The 17958-nt window shown below is 36.9% G+C and overlaps 1 long non-coding RNA gene across 1 annotated transcript in view; it reads right to left on the minus strand.

Moving 5' to 3' along the window:
• Positions 1-15277, minus strand: part of LOC107130053 (uncharacterized) — a 31783-nt gene extending 16506 nt beyond the window's left edge. The window contains exons 1-3 of the long non-coding RNA XR_001491588.3: positions 15092-15277; positions 6816-6947; positions 5870-6008 (exon numbers count right to left, since the gene is read on the minus strand). This is a non-coding gene — a long non-coding RNA (uncharacterized lncRNA). The remainder of the gene's footprint in view (positions 1-5869; positions 6009-6815; positions 6948-15091) is intronic.
• Positions 15278-17958: the final 2681 nt, after the last annotated feature.

Consider the following 17958-nt stretch of genomic DNA (forward strand, 5'->3'; position numbering starts at 1 on the left):
AGTAGCTGTAAAACTTGATTGCTATGAGTTCTACAGATCGTAGGAACTATAGTGCCATCTGGGTTGTTGCCCTAGGGAGAATAAGTAGGGACAAAGAGAAATGAAATTGCCACATGAGAATTTATGTGGAAAATCAGAGAGCCCTGATGGCAACTTTAAAAGCAAATCTTAATTCCAATAACTGCAGGAGGAAGTAGTTGAGAACTAAGCTTAGGATCTGATTATAAGGGTTGCAGCATTAATTAAATGCTCAAGTTCATGAGGCTTATGATATTAAAATAGAGGCACTTATGGGGAATGAGTGTAACCCTGTCCCCTGAGTCATGGAATGAGTCATACTACTGCAAAGAAAGTATGACAATGTGTTCACGCCACTGGAATTCACTAGTCTTGCCCATCTCCAAGAAGGAGCTGGATCACCAGAAGAGCAGAATAGCCTGCCGACCACACAATTTTGGCACCAGCTAAAAGAGAACACCTTCAAGGTTAGGGGAGCTATCCTGCAAGATATGGCAAATACCTTAAATGAACAACATCTCCCTCTATATCTTTCTCTGCAAGTAGAACTAATGGGTCTGGAGACCAAGCAAACATGTGACATTTGCAAAAATGTATAATGTACAAGGCTACAAAACAAGGCTTAATAAATTCCAAAAAATGGATGCTATACAGCTTGTTCTCCAAAAAGAGTGCAGCAAAATTAGAAACTAACATTAAAAAGAGATTAGAAACCCTCATATGTTTTGAAATTTTAAAAAAACACTACAAAAACATTCATGGGTGCAATATGGCAAGAGAAAAAATAAAAGGTATAGTGTCTGGAATGGAAGTAATAAAATTGTCATTATTTGCAGATGACATGAATTGGAAAATAAAATGAACCTTGATACTTTTGTATACAATATAAAAAATCAGTATAAAATGGATCACAAACGTAAATGTAAAGGTAAAACAGTGAAGCTTTTAAAAAATACGTAAGAGAATATCTTCATGGCCTTGACGGGGGTAAACATTTCTTCAACAGGACCCTAAAAGCACTGCCAATGAGAGAAAAAAAAAATTTCATTGAAGTACAAACTTTTGTTAATAAAAAGAGATTATTTAGAGAGTGAAAAGACACGCTACCGAGAGAACAAATTCACAATACAGATATCTGTAAAAAGACACATGCAGAATACACAAAGAACTCTTACAACTCAATTATAAAAAGACAATGTGATTTAGAAATGAGAAAAAGGTTTGAATTAACATTTCATAAAAGAAGATATGCAAATGACCAATTAGCATATAAAAAGGAGTTTAAAATTATGGTCAGCAGGTAAATGAAAAATAAAATGACATTAAAGTACTACGCTTCACACCAAAATTAGTAAAATTTAGAAAAAAACAAACTGACAATACCAAGTATGATGGAACGTGGAATGACCAACTCTCACACATATACTGAGTGTACGTTGGTAAAAACCACTCTGAAAAACAATTTGGAAGTATCTAATAAAACTAAATATATGCTTATTCTATAATTCAGAAATAACTACTGCTAGCTATATTCCCAACAGAAATGAGTAAAGATGGCCAGCAAAGACATTTATAAGAACTTTCATACTAGTTTTACTCATAATAGCCCCACACTGGAAGCAATCCAGATATGACTTGAGAGTAGAATGGACAAATAAGTATATACATTCCCAGTAATGGAGAGGGAGAAAATACCTGTTGCTACAATATGAATAAAACTCACAGACATAATGAGGAGTGAAAGAAGTCAGTCACAAAATGGGACACATGGTTCCTTCTAGATGATATTAAGAAGAGGTAAGACTAATCCATGGTATTAATCAATAGTGGTTTCCTCTGGCAGGGTATTTTGGGTAAAGGGGCATAGAAAAGTTTTTTGGGATGCTGGAAATGTTTTATATCTTGATCTGGGCAGTAGCTACACAAGTGTATACATATGTAAAATTCATTGAGTCATTCACTTAATCATGTACTTTATATATAATAAGCCTTCATAGTAATGTTTCTTAAGTCACAGAATAAAGACAAATTTTAATGAGAATTATAAAATATTTAGAACTGGATGACATAGAAAGCACTGCGTGTCAAAACTTGTGGGATACAGCTAATGCAGCACTTAGAAGGCAATTTATAACCTTAACTGCATATATTACAAAAAAAGAAAGATGAAAAATTAATGAGCTATTCAAATAAAAAATTGCTAGAAGGACCACAGAGAAACTCCAAAGAAAATAGAAGAAAGAATATATGTTGAAAGCAGAAATTAATACAATATAAAACAAAAATAGTAGTACAGAAGATGACAAACACATAAAGAGAGAATGATAAATAGAAACTATGAACAAATGAAGAGTAGAAATGAGTCAGTAGCTACAAAAACAGCTAAGAAACAGAAGCACTATAATGGTTGGATACCACAGGAGGAAGCATGCCAGAATCTAAGACTCAGATGTGGCAAATTTTTAGAGTGGCTGTTTTGTTCCAAACTTGCAGTCAGACTACCGGAGCTACAGTGGTATAGGAATTAGGCTGCATTTCTCAACAAAAATGATTGAGATTGTTTCTGATCTACCTTATTTCCACACAAATTGTTGCAATAAAATTTTGACCCTAGACATAACTTGAACTTTAATTCTTGCAACCTGTTACATTTACCCGACCGACACCCTTTCCCTCTTCTTTTGCTAACCGCATACGATTTAGAGTTCTGGGATGCACCCCCAACATGTTATGATTACATATGAGTCTTGTTTCGTGAGATGCAGACTCGATCCCCTTCCCAGCCAGGCCAATCAATGTCATTCCTATAGATGGCTTTTCCTAAAACCATTGGGAAGAAGGCAATCTTTTTCCTTAAGGTTACTAGCTAGGTCAAATTAAACATCAAGTTACTGAAGACTATCTTTCCAAAACAAAGAAAAGAATGCCTTGCCTGAGAATGAAGTTGACATAGAGGAAAGCAGAGCAGAGATGAGGAATGAGGCAGCAAGGTGTAAGAGAGACAGATTGCTAACAATATTGTTGAGGCCCTGGATCCAGCCACGGCTGAACCCATAATCAATTGCTTTCTTGCTTAAACTAGTTTGTTTTAGATGGCTACACTTGCAACCCAAATTGCCCTAGTAGCAATAGTTGATCAGTATTAAAAAAAAAAAAAATCTGTCTTAACATAGAAAAAAAATGTCACTGCTCACAGGATCTTCATATAGGTTTTCCTTAGTGTTACACTTATATTTTCTGTTCAAATTAGTGCCTGTAAGATGGTTCTATATTCTGCATCAACATATTCAAAGTTTTTGCTAGATTGCAGATTCAAAGTTTTTGCTAGATTACAAGTTTTAGAAGATTCGCTCAGTGGGTTTAAGTTTAAATTTGAGAGAAGAATAAAATAATCTAGCAAAGCCCTCGTTCATTCAGTAGAGGTAATACAAATCGAGCTTTTCTAAGGAATCATTGTCTTCTGTGGAGCCTCTGGGTGCAGGGTGCTAAAACGAGATTTACAATTACTGGCACAATCAAAATGCTCAGAATGATTGGGGCTCTTAGAAACTGTGTTGGACTCTCACAGTTTTCCAAATACTTGACATTCAGCTCATCTGAATATTACCCTCAATTTCCCCCACAGAATCTTTGTGTAAAGAAAATGAAATCTCAATGCCAACAGAGCCAGCAGAATGAGTGCTGAGCTAATCTCCATTTCACCCTGTGACCTACTCGCAGACTGAGTGAGCCCTCAGCCAACACTCATGAATGTGCTGTCCTCCAGAGAAAAAGCTCAGCATTCCTACATTAGAGATGCTGAACAGATTCTTTGGTGCTTTCAAAGAATACAACATGGCTCTAAGAAAGCTTGGCGTTTTTATTGTTACAGCTTTCAATTCCAATTTTAATACAGTGAATTTTGACAGCAAATCTTTCTTCTTAGTTAATGCTTACCAGTGGTTAATTATACATAATTTTAGAGGCTGTAGATGCCTGGATTACTCTTCCCTCAAAAGTAGAATCTTAACTAATGAAATGTACAGCTTCCTGAAGGAGGCTATTCAAAGAACAACCCTGCAGTCTCCAAGCAAACAAATCCTCTCACAATGACTTTGATGGATTTTGTGTATAGAATTTTCCTCTCTGACTGGAGTAGGCAAGTTGCATTCTTTTCTAAGAGATGCTGAAAACTAACTACTTTTCAGTAAACAACCAATAGAAGTATTTCTTTCAGCTTGCTGCCTTGCTCATTTTATTTCTAAAAACTGATAGCACAGTATCGATATAAGGCTATATACTGAATCCATTTTACAAATATTTAACTATTGGAGTAAATTCAGATAAGACTACATATAAAGTTCTCCCAAGAAGTGAAAAACAAGAAGCATATTTGCCTCCTATCAGGAGTATCTATGACTTAATACTTGTAAGTAACTTTTGAAAAAAAAAAAACATTTTTTTTTTTTTTTTTGACCAAGGCTCATCATTATATCTCTGGCATCTAGCGTAAGTCTGTCTTGAGTAAGTGGATTAATGAATGGATAAATTTTGGTTCATCATGGGATTGGCTTTTAAAAAATTATACTCTGGCATTTATGATAAATTTATTTATTTGTACCATTCTAATAACTTTGCTGTCAAATAGTTTGCAGTTTAACCTTTGCTGTTTGAGGTTAAGTAGAAACCTTTGTTTTATTAGAGCCTCAAGATGTCTCTTTTAAAGGAATTGTTCCCTTCTTAGATTTTTGTCCAAGAATCCTAAAGAGTGGTAGAAAAGGAAAACACAATATTCATAATCTTTCTTGGAATTGGCCGGTAATTGTGTAGCCTGAGAAAATGTCCCTGTTCATTATTTGGTGGAAATCTTGTTAATGCATAAACAAATCTTTGCATGATGCTGATCTGCAAAATCGAATTGGTCACAGGGTGTCAAAGTAGAGGCAAATCCCATTTCCCCAGAGGGACAATGCATTCTGCAGAAACAGAGTTTCCAGAGATTTACGTTGTTCTACACATCATGTCCAAGTATGCTTTCCTCTATAATTTACCCCATCAGAACCACAATGGATTTGAAAAAAAAAATTCTTTCTTTTTATAGAGAAAGGGTCTCACTATATTGCCCAGGCCGGTCTTGAACTCCTGAGCTCAAATGATCTTCCTGCCTTGGCTTCCGAAAGTGCTGGGATTACAGGTGTGAGCCACTGCACCTGCCCCTGAACCATAGATTTTTAATCTAGAAAGAAAACTTTCTTCCAGAACTTTTAAGCAATTTGTTCAATTAATCATCTTTCGCTTTTCATGGCAAAGGTTACCTTTAGAGTGAGAATTCAGCCTGTAGCATCTAGTGTGTGTGGGGTGGGGTGGGGTGGGGTGGGGGATTTGTTTGTATTTTGTTTATATTGTATAAGAGCAGCATTCCTTCCTTTAACTGTTTCAGTAACACCCAACATCCATTTCTTTAAGATTTTCTAGTCTCTCAACTTTTGCTAGCAGGCACCCAACCCACTGTCTTTGTGGCCTTCATTTAAATAACAAAATAGGGGCTGGGCACAGTGGCTCACGCCTGTAATCCCAGCACTTTGGGAGGCCAAGGCAGGTGGATGGATCGGGAGGTCAGGAGTTCGAAACCAAGCTGACCAACGTAGTGAAACCCCATCTGTACTAAAAATACAAAAATTAGCCGGGTGTGGTGGCAGGCACCTGTAGTCCCAGCTACTCAGGAGGCTGAGGCAGGAGAATCACTTGAACCAGGGAGGTGGAGGTTGCAGTGAGCGGAGATCGCACCACCACACTCCAGCCTGAGCGACAGAATGAGACTCCATCTCAAAAAAAAAAAAAAAAAAAAACAACAACCAAACTCTAAACACACCTTTTGATCAGGCTTTAGCATTATGTCTTGATCTTTTTGAAGCATCAGAGTAACACACTGTGGTAGTGATCATCTTTCCTCTGCTACTGTCAGGAGCTCCACATTTTCTCTCCATTCTCACTCAAGGACAAACTGATTCCTATATATAAATAAAAAAAGCATGAGTTTTGGTATTTATTCCATGTAAACCATGACTTCATTTTTTGAAATAATGTTACTTTGATGAACGATTAAAGTGTTTTCTCCTTCTTTTCCACAACTTCATTACTGCCTTATTCCAACCTCCTGTTCATTCTCTCATATGATCTTCCACCTCATTCCTCGATGGCCACCATCCTGAAATACCCACTGGTCCTGTGGATCACTAATCCAATAGCCTAGCTTCAGAGTTCCTTGACCTCCTCATTTCCAGTGATTTCCATCCACAATTTCATAAAAGTAATTCACATGGGTCATACTCTGGATTATGTCATTTAAAGTTTTTTGTTTTCCAACTGATACTTTTAGCATTAATAGCATGCCTCCTGTCAGCAACCTCTTATTCTTCTAGCTCAGCCTTTCACTCACAATATATCTAATTTTACCCAGGTCCATTTATTTGAACTCCTCAATTTTTTTCCAATTTACCACCTTTCCTTAGATGATGCTTTTGTTCCATCACTGTATTTGCTTGTCTTCATGCCCTTCTATTTTAATGGACTCACAAAATCACAACCCAGATTCTATGCATCACATTTCTCATTTGATCATACCTGTAGTTGAGTATAAAAGGTGGAAATGATTGTACAATATAAGAGATTAGAAATGCTGGTGAGAAAGGCAAAGCAAAATGGCTGAATAGAAGGCCTCACTGTTCCCCACCCTCACCCCCACAAGGACACAAATTTAACAACTATCTACACCAAAAAACTCCTTCAAAAGAACCAAAAATCAGCTGAGCACTCACAATATCTGGTTTTAACTTTACATTGCTGAAAAAGGCACTGAAGAAAGTAGGGAAGACAGTCTTGAATTGCCAATTTTACTCTTCCCACATCTGTTGGCAGTGGCCATGTGACATGGAGAGAGAATCTATGGGCTTGGGAGAGTGAGAGAGTAGCAATTGTGCAACACTGCATTGAACTCAGTGCTGCCCTGTCACAGCAGAAAGCAAAACTGGGCTAACTCAGCTGATGCCCATTCATGGAGGCAGTATTTAAAGTAGCCCAGCTAGAGGAGAATCACCCATTCCAGAAATCAGAACTTGAGTTCTGGCGAGCCTCACCACCATGGGCTAAAGTGCTCTTGGACTCTAAAAAAACTTGAAAGAAAGTCTAGGATACAAATACTGCAACTCCTACATGAGTTCTAGTGCTGAACTGGGCTCAGAGACAGTGGGCTTGGGGGGAATGTGACTTACTGAGACACCAGCCAGGGTGGCTAAGAACATCCTTGCGCCAACCCTATTTTAACCCCAGGCTGTACAGCTTGCAGCTCCAAAATATATCCCATCCTTCTGCTTGAGTAGAGGATAAGAAATAGTAAAGAGGACTTTGTCTTGCATCTTGGATACCAGCTCAGCCATTGTAGGATAGGGCACCAGTCAGAGTCATGAGGCCCCCTTTCCAGGCCCTAGCTCTGGACAACATTTCTAGGCACACCCTGGGCTAGAAGGGAACCTGCTGCCTTGAAGGGAAGGACTTTGTGCTGTCAGGACTCATCACTTGCTAACTAAAGAGCCCCTGGGCCGTGAAAAACCAGCAGCAATACCCAGTAGTATCTTGTAAGCCTTGGGTGAGACTCAGACTTGCTGGCTTCAGGTGAGACTCAATACATTCCCAGCTATGGTGGCTATAGGGAGAGACTCCCTGTGCTTGAGAAAAGTGGAGGAAAAAGTAAAGGAGACTTTGTCTTTCAGCTTAGGTACCAATTCAGCACAGTGAGGTAGACCACTGAGTGGGATCTTAGGGTCCTCAATTCCAGGCTTTGGCACTTGGACAGCATTTCTGAACCTGCCCTGGGCCAGAGAAGAGCCCACTGAAGGTTGAGTCTTAGGCTAGGCAACATTCAGCACAAGCTGACTGAAGAGCCCTTGGAACTTAAAGGAACATTGATGGTAACCTGGTAGTACTCCCTGAGGGCTTGTGATGGTGGTGGTCATGGGGTGAGGCACCTCTACCTGTGGAAAGGGAAGCGAAGAGTGGGAAGGACTGTATATCTTGGTTTGACTACCAGCTCAACTGCAGTACAATAGAATACCAAAGAGACTTCTAAGGTTTTTGACTCTAGTCCCTAGCTCCCAGACAGCACCTCTGGACCCATGTGGGGCATGCGGGAACTTGCCACACTGAAGGGAAGGACATAAGCCAGGCTGGTTTCACAACCTGCTGATTGTAGAGACACAGGGTCTTGAGCAAACATATGTGGTAGCCAGGTAGTGGTTACAGTGGGCCCTGGGAGATATCCAGTGCTGTCCGGGCTTCAGTCTGACCCAGTACAGACTCAGGGATGGTAGCCACAGGGGCTCTCCAACCCCAGCTCCAGGAAGCTCAAAACAGAGAGTGAGAGAGACTTCATTTGTTTGGGAGAAAGTAAGAGAAGAGAACAAGAGTCTCTGTCCCATAATCCAGCTAATTTTTCTGGATCTTATCCCAGACTACGAAGGTGGTACCTTCATGAGTCTGCAAGAACCACAACATTACTGGGCTTGGGGTGCCCCCTAAAGCAGGCTTAGATCACTACACTCAAGACCATTCAAATACTTGGAAAGCCTTCCCAAGAAGGACAAGTACAAAGAAGCCCAGACTGCAAAGACCACAGTAAATATCTAACTCTTCAATGCCTAGACACTGAAGAATATCTATAAGCATCAAGACCATACAGGAAAACATGACCTCACCAAATGAACTAAATAAGGCACCACAGACCAGGCCTAGAGAAAAGAAATTTGTGACATTTCTGACCGGGAATTCAGAATAGCTGTCTTGGGAAAACACAAAGAATAAAGAAACAAGCAGAAATTCTGGAGGTGAAAAACGCGATTGGCATACTGAAGAACACATCAGAGCCTTCCAACAGCTGAATTGATCAAGCAGAATAAAGAACTGGTGAACGTGAAGACAGGCTATTTGAAAATACACAGTCAGAGGAGACAAAACAAAAAAAGAATAAAAACAAAGAAGCATGTCTGCAGGACCTAGAAAATAGTCTCAAGAGAGCAAATCTAAGAGTTATTGGTCTTAAAGAGGAGGTGGGATAGAAAGTTTATTCAAAGGAAAGTTTATTCAAAGGGAGAACTTCCCAGACCTAGAGAAAGATAGCAACATCCAAGTACAAAAATGTTATAGAATGCCAAGCACGTTTAACGCAAAGATTACCTCAAGGCATTTAATAACCAAACTCCCAAAGATCAAGAGTAAAAAAGGACCCCAAAAGCAGCAAGAGAAAAGAAACAAATAACATACAATGGAGCTCCAATACATCTGGCAGCAAACTTTTCAGTAGAAACCTTACAGGCCCAGAGAGAGTAGCATGACATACTTGAAATGCTGAAAGCAAATAACTTTTACCCTAGAATAGTATATTGGGTGAAAATATCCTTCAAATATGAAGGAGAAATAAAGACTTTCTCAGATAAACGAAGCTGAGGATTTCATCAATATCAGACCTGTCCTACAAGAAATGCTAAAGAGAGTATTTCAATCTGAAAGAAAAAGATGTTAATGAACAATAAAAAATCATCTGAAGGCACAAAACTCACTGGTAATAGTAAGTACACAAAAAAATCACAAAGTATTATAACACTGTAATTGTGGTGTGTAAACTACAATGATCTTGGGTAGAAAGAGAACCAATCTTTTTGATGAACCAATCAAAAGTAGTAACTATAGTAACTTTTCAAGAATACACAGTACAATAAGATACAAATAGAGACAATAAAAGTTAAAATGGATGAAGCTAATATGTATAGTATTTATTAGTTCCTATTGCCTATTTGTTTGCTATTTGTTTATGTAAACAGGATTACATTTTTGTTTTAAAATAATGGATTATAAGATACTCTTTGCAAGCCTCATGGTAACCTCAAATTAAAAAACACACAACAGATAAACCAAAAAATAACGAGCAAGAAATTAAATCATACCACCAGAAAAAAATTAGCTTCACGAAAAGCAAGACAGGAAGAAAAGAAAGAAGGAAGAGAAGATCACACATACACATACACAAAAGCAGAAAACAAATAAAATGGCAGGAGTAAAGTCCTTACTTATCAATAATAACATTGAATATAAATGGACTAAACTCTCCAATCAAAAGACATAGACTGGCTGAAGGGATAAGAAAAACAACAACAACAACAATAAAAAACAAGACCCAGTGATATGTTACCTACAAGAAACACGGTTCACCAGGCTGGGTGCAGTGGCTCATGCCTGTAATCCCAGCACTTTGGGAGGCCGAGGCAGGCAGATCACGAGGTCAGGAGTTCAAGACCAGCCTGGCCAACATAGTGAAACCCCATCTCTACTAAAATTACAAAAATTAGCCAGGTGTGGTGACACACATGTGTAGCCCCAGCTACTTGAGAGGCTGAGGCAGGAGAATCACTTGATCCTGGGAGGCAGAGGTTGCAATGAGCTGAGATTATGCCACTGCACTCCAGCCTGGGCAACAGAGTCAGACTCCGTCTGAAAAAAAAAAAGAAACACATTTCACCTATACAGGCACACATAAACAGAAAATAAAGAGATGGAAAAGATATTCTGTATCAATGAAACCAAAGCAGAGCAAGAGTATCTGTATTTATGTCAGACAAAATAGATTTGAAAACAAAAACTATAGGAATAGACAAAGAAGGTCTCTATATAATGATAAAGGAATTAATCCACCAAAAGGATATGACCATTGTAAATATATATGCACCAAACACTGGAGCACCCAGATATGTAAAACAAATATTATTAGAGTTAAAAAAGAGATAGACCCAAATACAGTAACAGCTGGAGATTTTAACACCCCACTTGTGGAATCAGATAGACCTTCCAGACAGAAAATCAACAAAGAAGCATCAAATTTAATCTGCACTATAAATCAAATGGACCTAATAGATATTTATAGAACATTTTACCCAACAGCTGCAGAATAAAATTATTCCTCAGTACATCAACCATTCTCAAGGATAGACTATATGTTAGATCACAAAACATTCAAAAAATTTTGAATAATATCACACATTTTCTCTGACCATGATGGAATAAAACTAGAAATCAATAGCAAGAGGAATTTTGGAAATTATACAGACACATGGAAATCAAACAATATGTTCCTGAATGACCAGTTGGTCAATAAAGAAATTAAGAAAGAATTTGAAAAATTTCTTGAAACAAATAATAATGGAAACACACATACCAAAATCTGTGGGATACAATGAAAGCAGTGCTAAAAGGAACTTTATAGCTATAAGTGCCTTCATCAAAAAGCAAAAAAAAATTCAAATAAACAACCTAATAATGCATCCTAAAGAACTAGAAAAGTGAGAGCAAACCGAACCTAAAATTAGTAGAAGAAGGAAGTAATAAAGATCAGAGCAGAAATAAATGAATTTAAAATGAAGAAAACAATATAAAAGGACAATGAAAGAAAAAGCTGGTCTTTTAAAGATAAGCAAAATTGACAAACCTTTAGCCAGACTAAGAAAAAAGGGAGAGGATCCAAATAAATAAAATCAGAGATGAAAAAGGAGATATTACTACTCACACCACATAAATTCAGTAAAGTTGCAGGATACAGAATGAAAATACAAAAATCAGTTGCATTTCTATATGCCAACAGTGAACAATCTGAAAAGAAATCAAGAAAATAATTCCATTTATAATAGCCACAAGTAAAAGAGAATACCTAGGAATTAACTTAATCAAAAAAGCAAAAGCTCTCTACAATGAAAACTATAAGACATTGATGTAAGAAACTGAAAAAGACACAAGAAAATAGAAAGGCATTTTTATGTTCATGGATTAGAAGAATTAATATTGTTAAAATGTCCATACTTCTCAAAGCAATCTATAGATTTAATTCAATCCTTATGAAAATACCAATGACATTCTTCACAGAAATAGAAAAAAATTCCAAAATTTATATGAAACTAAAAAGACCCAGAATATCCAAAAGCACCTTAAGCAAAAAGAACAAAACTGGAGGAATCACATTGCCTGACTTTAAATTATACTACAGAGCTATAGTAACCAAAACAGAATGGTACTAGCATTAAAAAAGACATATAGATTAGTGGAACAGAATAAAGAACCCAGAGATAAATCCATACATCTACAGCAAACTCATTTTTGACAAAGATGAGAAGAACATACATTGAAGAAAGGACAGTTTCTTCAATAAATGGTGCTAGGAAAAATGAGTATCCATATGCAGAAGAATTAAACTAGACTCCTACCTCTTGCCATATATACAAATCAAATCAAAATGGATTAAAGACTTAAATATAAGACATTCAACTATGAAACTACTACAATAAAACATTGGGAAAACTCTCCAGAACATTGATCTGGGCAAATATTTCTTAAGTAATATCCCACAAGCACAGGCACCCAAAGCAAAAATGGACAAATGGAATCACATTATGTTAAAAAGCTCCTGCACATCAAAGGGCACAATCAACCAAGCGAAGAGACAATCACAGAATGGGGGAAAATATTTGCAAACTACCCATCTGACAAACAATTAGTAACCGGGATATATAAGGAACTCAAACAATTCTACAGGAAAAAGTCTAATAATCCAATTAAAAATGGGCAAAAAAATTTGAATAGACATATCTCAAAATAAGACATAGAAATGTCAAACAGACATATGAAAAGGTGCTCAACATCACTGATCATCAGAGAAATGCAAATCAAAACTACAATGAAATATTATCTCACCCCAGGTAAAATGGCTGATATCCAAAAGACAGGCAATAACAAATCCTGGCAAGGATGTGGAGAAAAGGAAACCCTTGTACACTGTTGATGGCAATATAAATTGGTACAACCACTATGAAGTTTCCTCAAAAAAACTAAAAATAGAGCTACCATATGATCCAGCAATCCCACTGCTAAGTATCTACCAAAAAGAAAGAAAATCAGTATATTGAAGAGATATCTGCACTCATATGTTTGTTGCAGCATTATTTACAATGGTTAAGATTTGGAAACAGCTAAAGTGTCCATCAACAGATGAATGGATAAAGAAAAATGTGATACTTATACACAGTGAAGTACTATTCAGCCACAAAAAAGAATGAGACCCTGTCATTTGCAACAACATGGATGAAACTGGAGGTCATTATGCTAAGTGAAATAAACCAGGCACAGAAAGACAAACATCACATGTTCTTACTCATTTGTGCAAGCTAAAAATCAAAACAACTGAACTCATGGAGATAGGGAGTAGAAGGATGATTACGAGAGGCTGGGAAAGGTAGTGGAGGGGATGTGAGGATAGCTAATGGGTACAAAAAACAGAAAGAATGAATGAAACCTAGTATTTGCTAGCACAACAGCGTGAGTATAGTCAACAATAATTTAATTGTACATTTTAAAGTAACTAAAAGAGTATAACTGGATTGTTTGTAACACAGGGATAAATGTTTGACATGATGGATACCCCTGTTTTATGTGATGTGATTATTATGCATTGCATGACTACATCGAAGCATCTCATGTACCCCATAAATATATACACCTATTATGTACCCAAAAGTAAAAGAAATAAAAATAAAATCAAAAATTAAAAACAAAACATCACCAAACTTCCAAATAAAGACTCCAAACACTTCTAGTATTAAGGATTAAAATAAATGTGACCTATACATACATTAAAGACAAATAAAAACAAGTATGATAATTATTTTTTTAAAAACTACAATGAGATATATTCTTACCCTGGTTTAAATGACTTTTATCCAAAAGACAGACAATAATGGATGCTGGTGAGGATGTGGAGACACGGGAACACTTGTACATTGTTGGTGGAAATGTAAATTAGTACAACCACTATGGAGAACAGTTTGGAGGTTCTTCAGGAAACTAAAAATAGAGCTACCTTACGATCTGGCAATCCCACTCCTAGGTATATACCCAAAAGAAAAGAAATCAGGATATCAAAGAGATATCTGCACTCCCATGTTTATTGCAGCACTATTCACAATAGCCAAGATTTGGAAGCAACTTAAGTGCCCATCAACAGACAAATGGATAAAGACAATGTGGTCCATATACACAATGAAGTACTACAAAGCCATACAAAGAATGAGATCCTGTCATTTAAAACAACATGGATGGAACTTGATTGAGGTTATTATATCAAGTGAAATAAGCCAGGCACAGAAAGACAGACTTCACATGTTCTCACTTATTTGTGGGAGCTAAAAGCTAATATAATTGAACTCATGAAGACAGAGTAGAAGGATGGTTATCAGAGGGCGTGAAGGGTAGTGAAAAGTGGCAGGGGGTGGGAGTTGAAACGGTTAATGGGTGCAAAAAGTTAGAATGAATGAGACCTAGTATTAGCTAGTACAACAGGGTGACTATAGTCAAAAATAATTTAATTGTACATTTTAAAATAACTAAAAGTGTATAATTGGATTGTTTGTAACACCAAGGATAAATGTTTGAGGTGATGGATACCCCACTTGCCCTGATGCGATTTTTATGCATTGCACGCCTACATCAAAATATCCTACGTAATCTGTAAATATATGTACTATGTACCCACAAAAATTTTTTAATCAGAAAACAATGCCAAAGAAAGAAATACTGGCAACTAATGATCTCAAGCCACAATGCTAAACCCTGTCCTAACTCTGTCCTCAGTTAGCAGATGACTTTTGACCTGACTTCACTTAGAAAATCCAAGTCATTGCAGGAGCAAACCCTTAACTGACTCTCCTAGCCACAAATAAATACATCTCGTTTGCAGCTCACCTTCCTTATCTTCTTTCATGCTTTCTCAGTAAAACAGCTGTCATTCCTTCAGAAAAAGACTAACTTATCCACTTAAGTTTTGATCCTGTCCCCCTAACTCCACCTGGGGTAACTTTATTGACCATTCTCTCTTTTCTTCATGACTTACCTGTTCCACTAACTCATTCTTCCACAGTAAATATTTAGTAAACACCCAAGTTTTGCTCCACACACATTTTCTCCACCTTTTTCTGGGAAAATCTCTGCATGTCTTAGAAAATGCCACCTGTAATGACAAGGTGGTGGTGTCTTCTGCCACGGTCTTACATAATCCTGTATGCCAGTCACAGTTAATTTTCCAGGAAACATTCCCGGGCATAAAGCAAAGGTGAGACCCCCAAGGTCCTGAGAATTCATTCACAGGTGACATAGCTTCAGAAAAATATCAAAGCTCTTCCCCTGAGAGAATCAGGTGAGCTGGTTTGTTGTTCTAAACAGAGGAGAGAAGAAAACCAAAAACAGAGAAGAGAATCAAGAGGAGAAGCAAGATGAAGACCAGCTAGCAAAGGTGAAGAGCGTTAGCCAAACTCCAAGGTTGTGGAGGAGGGGAGGAGAAGAGGAGAAAGCAAGGAGAGAGATGGGTGAAGACTATTTTAAGCACAGAAACTTATTCTTTTATTTGAAAGTGTTTGTTTACTGTCATATCACTCCTCTGTCTTCCCATAAATCTTCATGAAACATTTTTCTGAGGGGACTTTGTTGTTGATGATTTTAGAAGAAGGCAGAGGCTCACTCACATCTGCATTGCTGTGGCACAGCACAGAGATCTCTCACACAAAAGAGAAAATCAAAAGAAAGAGGTCACGATGATTGTAAAGTGTGGCCCACTTGCATTCCACCCCCAGAAATTTATAGAAATTATAGGAAGAGCTTTGAACTTACAGAAGGCGTGTAATCAAGTCAATCTTACTATTTTCTCTAAAAAGACAGAAAGAAGGCTCTGATGATGCTGTCATATGTCCAAGTACAAAAATGGTAACTCACAGATAGTTCTAAAGCAGTGATTCTCAAAATAAAATCTGTCAAACATGAATGGGACTTGAGGCTCCTTTTCTTGTAAGTCTTTGACCCTTATGGGTGGCTAATGCATAATTATATAAACTTATATCACTGAGTAAATACTAAGGGTTCTTAAATTGGGTGGTCATAACATAAAATTCGTCAGTTGCCAGAGTTTACTGAAAACTCTATTACAAAGCATCTGGCTGCCACGGAATGCTATAAAATTCCCATTGTGCCTGTTGCCCAGAAAGATTTCCATAATTCTCAGACTGGACTATATTATCTGCACCATCAATGTTAGCATGAGTGGGTCACAGTTTCAATTGCTGCTATTCCTGAACTAATAAATATAAATTCATAAGTTTTACTTTTGTGGATCATTTTGTTTTTGTGTAATTGCTGCAATGTTACCATTTTGATTTTAATTTTGGCCCTCTCCAAGTCTTTGTTATCGTCAAGTTCTTCTTTCCAGTGGGAGATGGGAACAGCTTGTGTAGATAGGCTGTGGCACCTTTTGTCCTACATTGGCAGAAGTTCAAGCAATTTAAAAGCTACAAAACTTCGTAGCTTTCGGTAACGGCTTTGTAAGCAGTTTTTAATTCTGTGCTTCAAATAGACCGATGCTGGAGAATAGGAAAGTTGTGTTCAGTTTCACTTTGGAAAAGTTGGTAACCACAGTCTGATGCATCCTTTCATTTGTTTGTGTAGGTTCAGTGGTAATATCTCCTCTTTTATTCCTGATTTTAGTAAGTTTAGTCTTCTGTATTCTTTTTCTTGACCAGCTAAAGATTTTCCAATTTTTGTTAATCTTTTCAAATACACAACTTTTGGTTTTATTATTACCTTTCTTCTGCTTGTTTTAGATTTAGCTGCTCTAGAGTGTTTTAAGGTGCTCCCAGTGGTTGGGCTGTTGATATGAGCTCTTATTTCTTTTTTAATACAGGCATTTATAAATTTGCCTTTATGCATTAGTTTCATGGCATCCCATATGTTTTGGTACATTATGCCTTTATTTTCATTCATCTTAGAATATTTTTAATTTCTCTTTTGATTTCTTCTTTAATCTATTGGTATTAAGAACTGTCATTTAACTTCTACATATTTGTAAGTTCCAATTTTTTCTGTTATTGATTTCTAATTTTATTTTGTTGTGATTGGAGAACATATTTTGTATTATCTCAGTCCTTTTACATTTATGTTTTATGGCATAACACATAGTTTGTACTAGAAAATGGTTCATAGGCACTTGAGAAGAATATATATTCTGCTGATTTGAGGTGTTCAATAGAGCATCTGTTCGTCCTAGTGGGTTTATAGTGTTGTGGGAGTCTTCTTGAACTAGTCTGCTGAGTTGTTCTATCCATTATTTTTTACAGAGATAAATGACTTTATTATTCACAGCGCAACAAGCAGCATAAGCATCCCCACATTTACTTTGGTTTTCTGAGTCTCAATTCCCACAGAACAATGTGAAGCAGGTCAGGCTATTCATGAGGGTTTCAACCTCAAGATCCAATTACCTCCTAAAGGTCCACCTCCAAACACCATCATACTAGGGATGAGGGCTTTAACATATAAATTTTGGGAAGACACAAACATTAACTTCATAGCACATCACTATCCTTTTTTTTTTTTTTTTTTTTTTTTACACAATACAATACACAATACAATATCTCAAACTGTTTCTGTTTTTTTAAATCACCCAATCCCTTTGCAAGCCACACATTTTGGACTTCAATGAGACTCCTGAATCCAAGGGATCCTTTGAATTCTTATTTAACTTGTTACTCTCATAAATTTTCATACTCATGACAACTTCCTCCTTCTTGAGACTATTTCCCCTAGTTTTTTCTAAAATGAAATACTTATACCTTCCTTCTTCCTGCTTTTTCCCTTCCTCTTCCTTTTATTGAAATATAATTCATATAACATGAAATTAATCATTTTAAAGTGTATAATTTAGTAGTTTTTAATATATTCATTTTATTGTACAACCATTACCACATGTAATTCCACTACACTTCCATCATCCCCAAAAGACACCTTATACCCCTTAGCAGTCAGTCTTAATTTTCTCCTGCCATCATCCTT

The sequence above is a fragment of the Macaca fascicularis genome, chromosome 6, assembly GCF_037993035.2.
Source record: "Macaca fascicularis isolate 582-1 chromosome 6, T2T-MFA8v1.1".
NCBI classification, from domain to species: domain Eukaryota; kingdom Metazoa; phylum Chordata; class Mammalia; order Primates; family Cercopithecidae; genus Macaca; species Macaca fascicularis.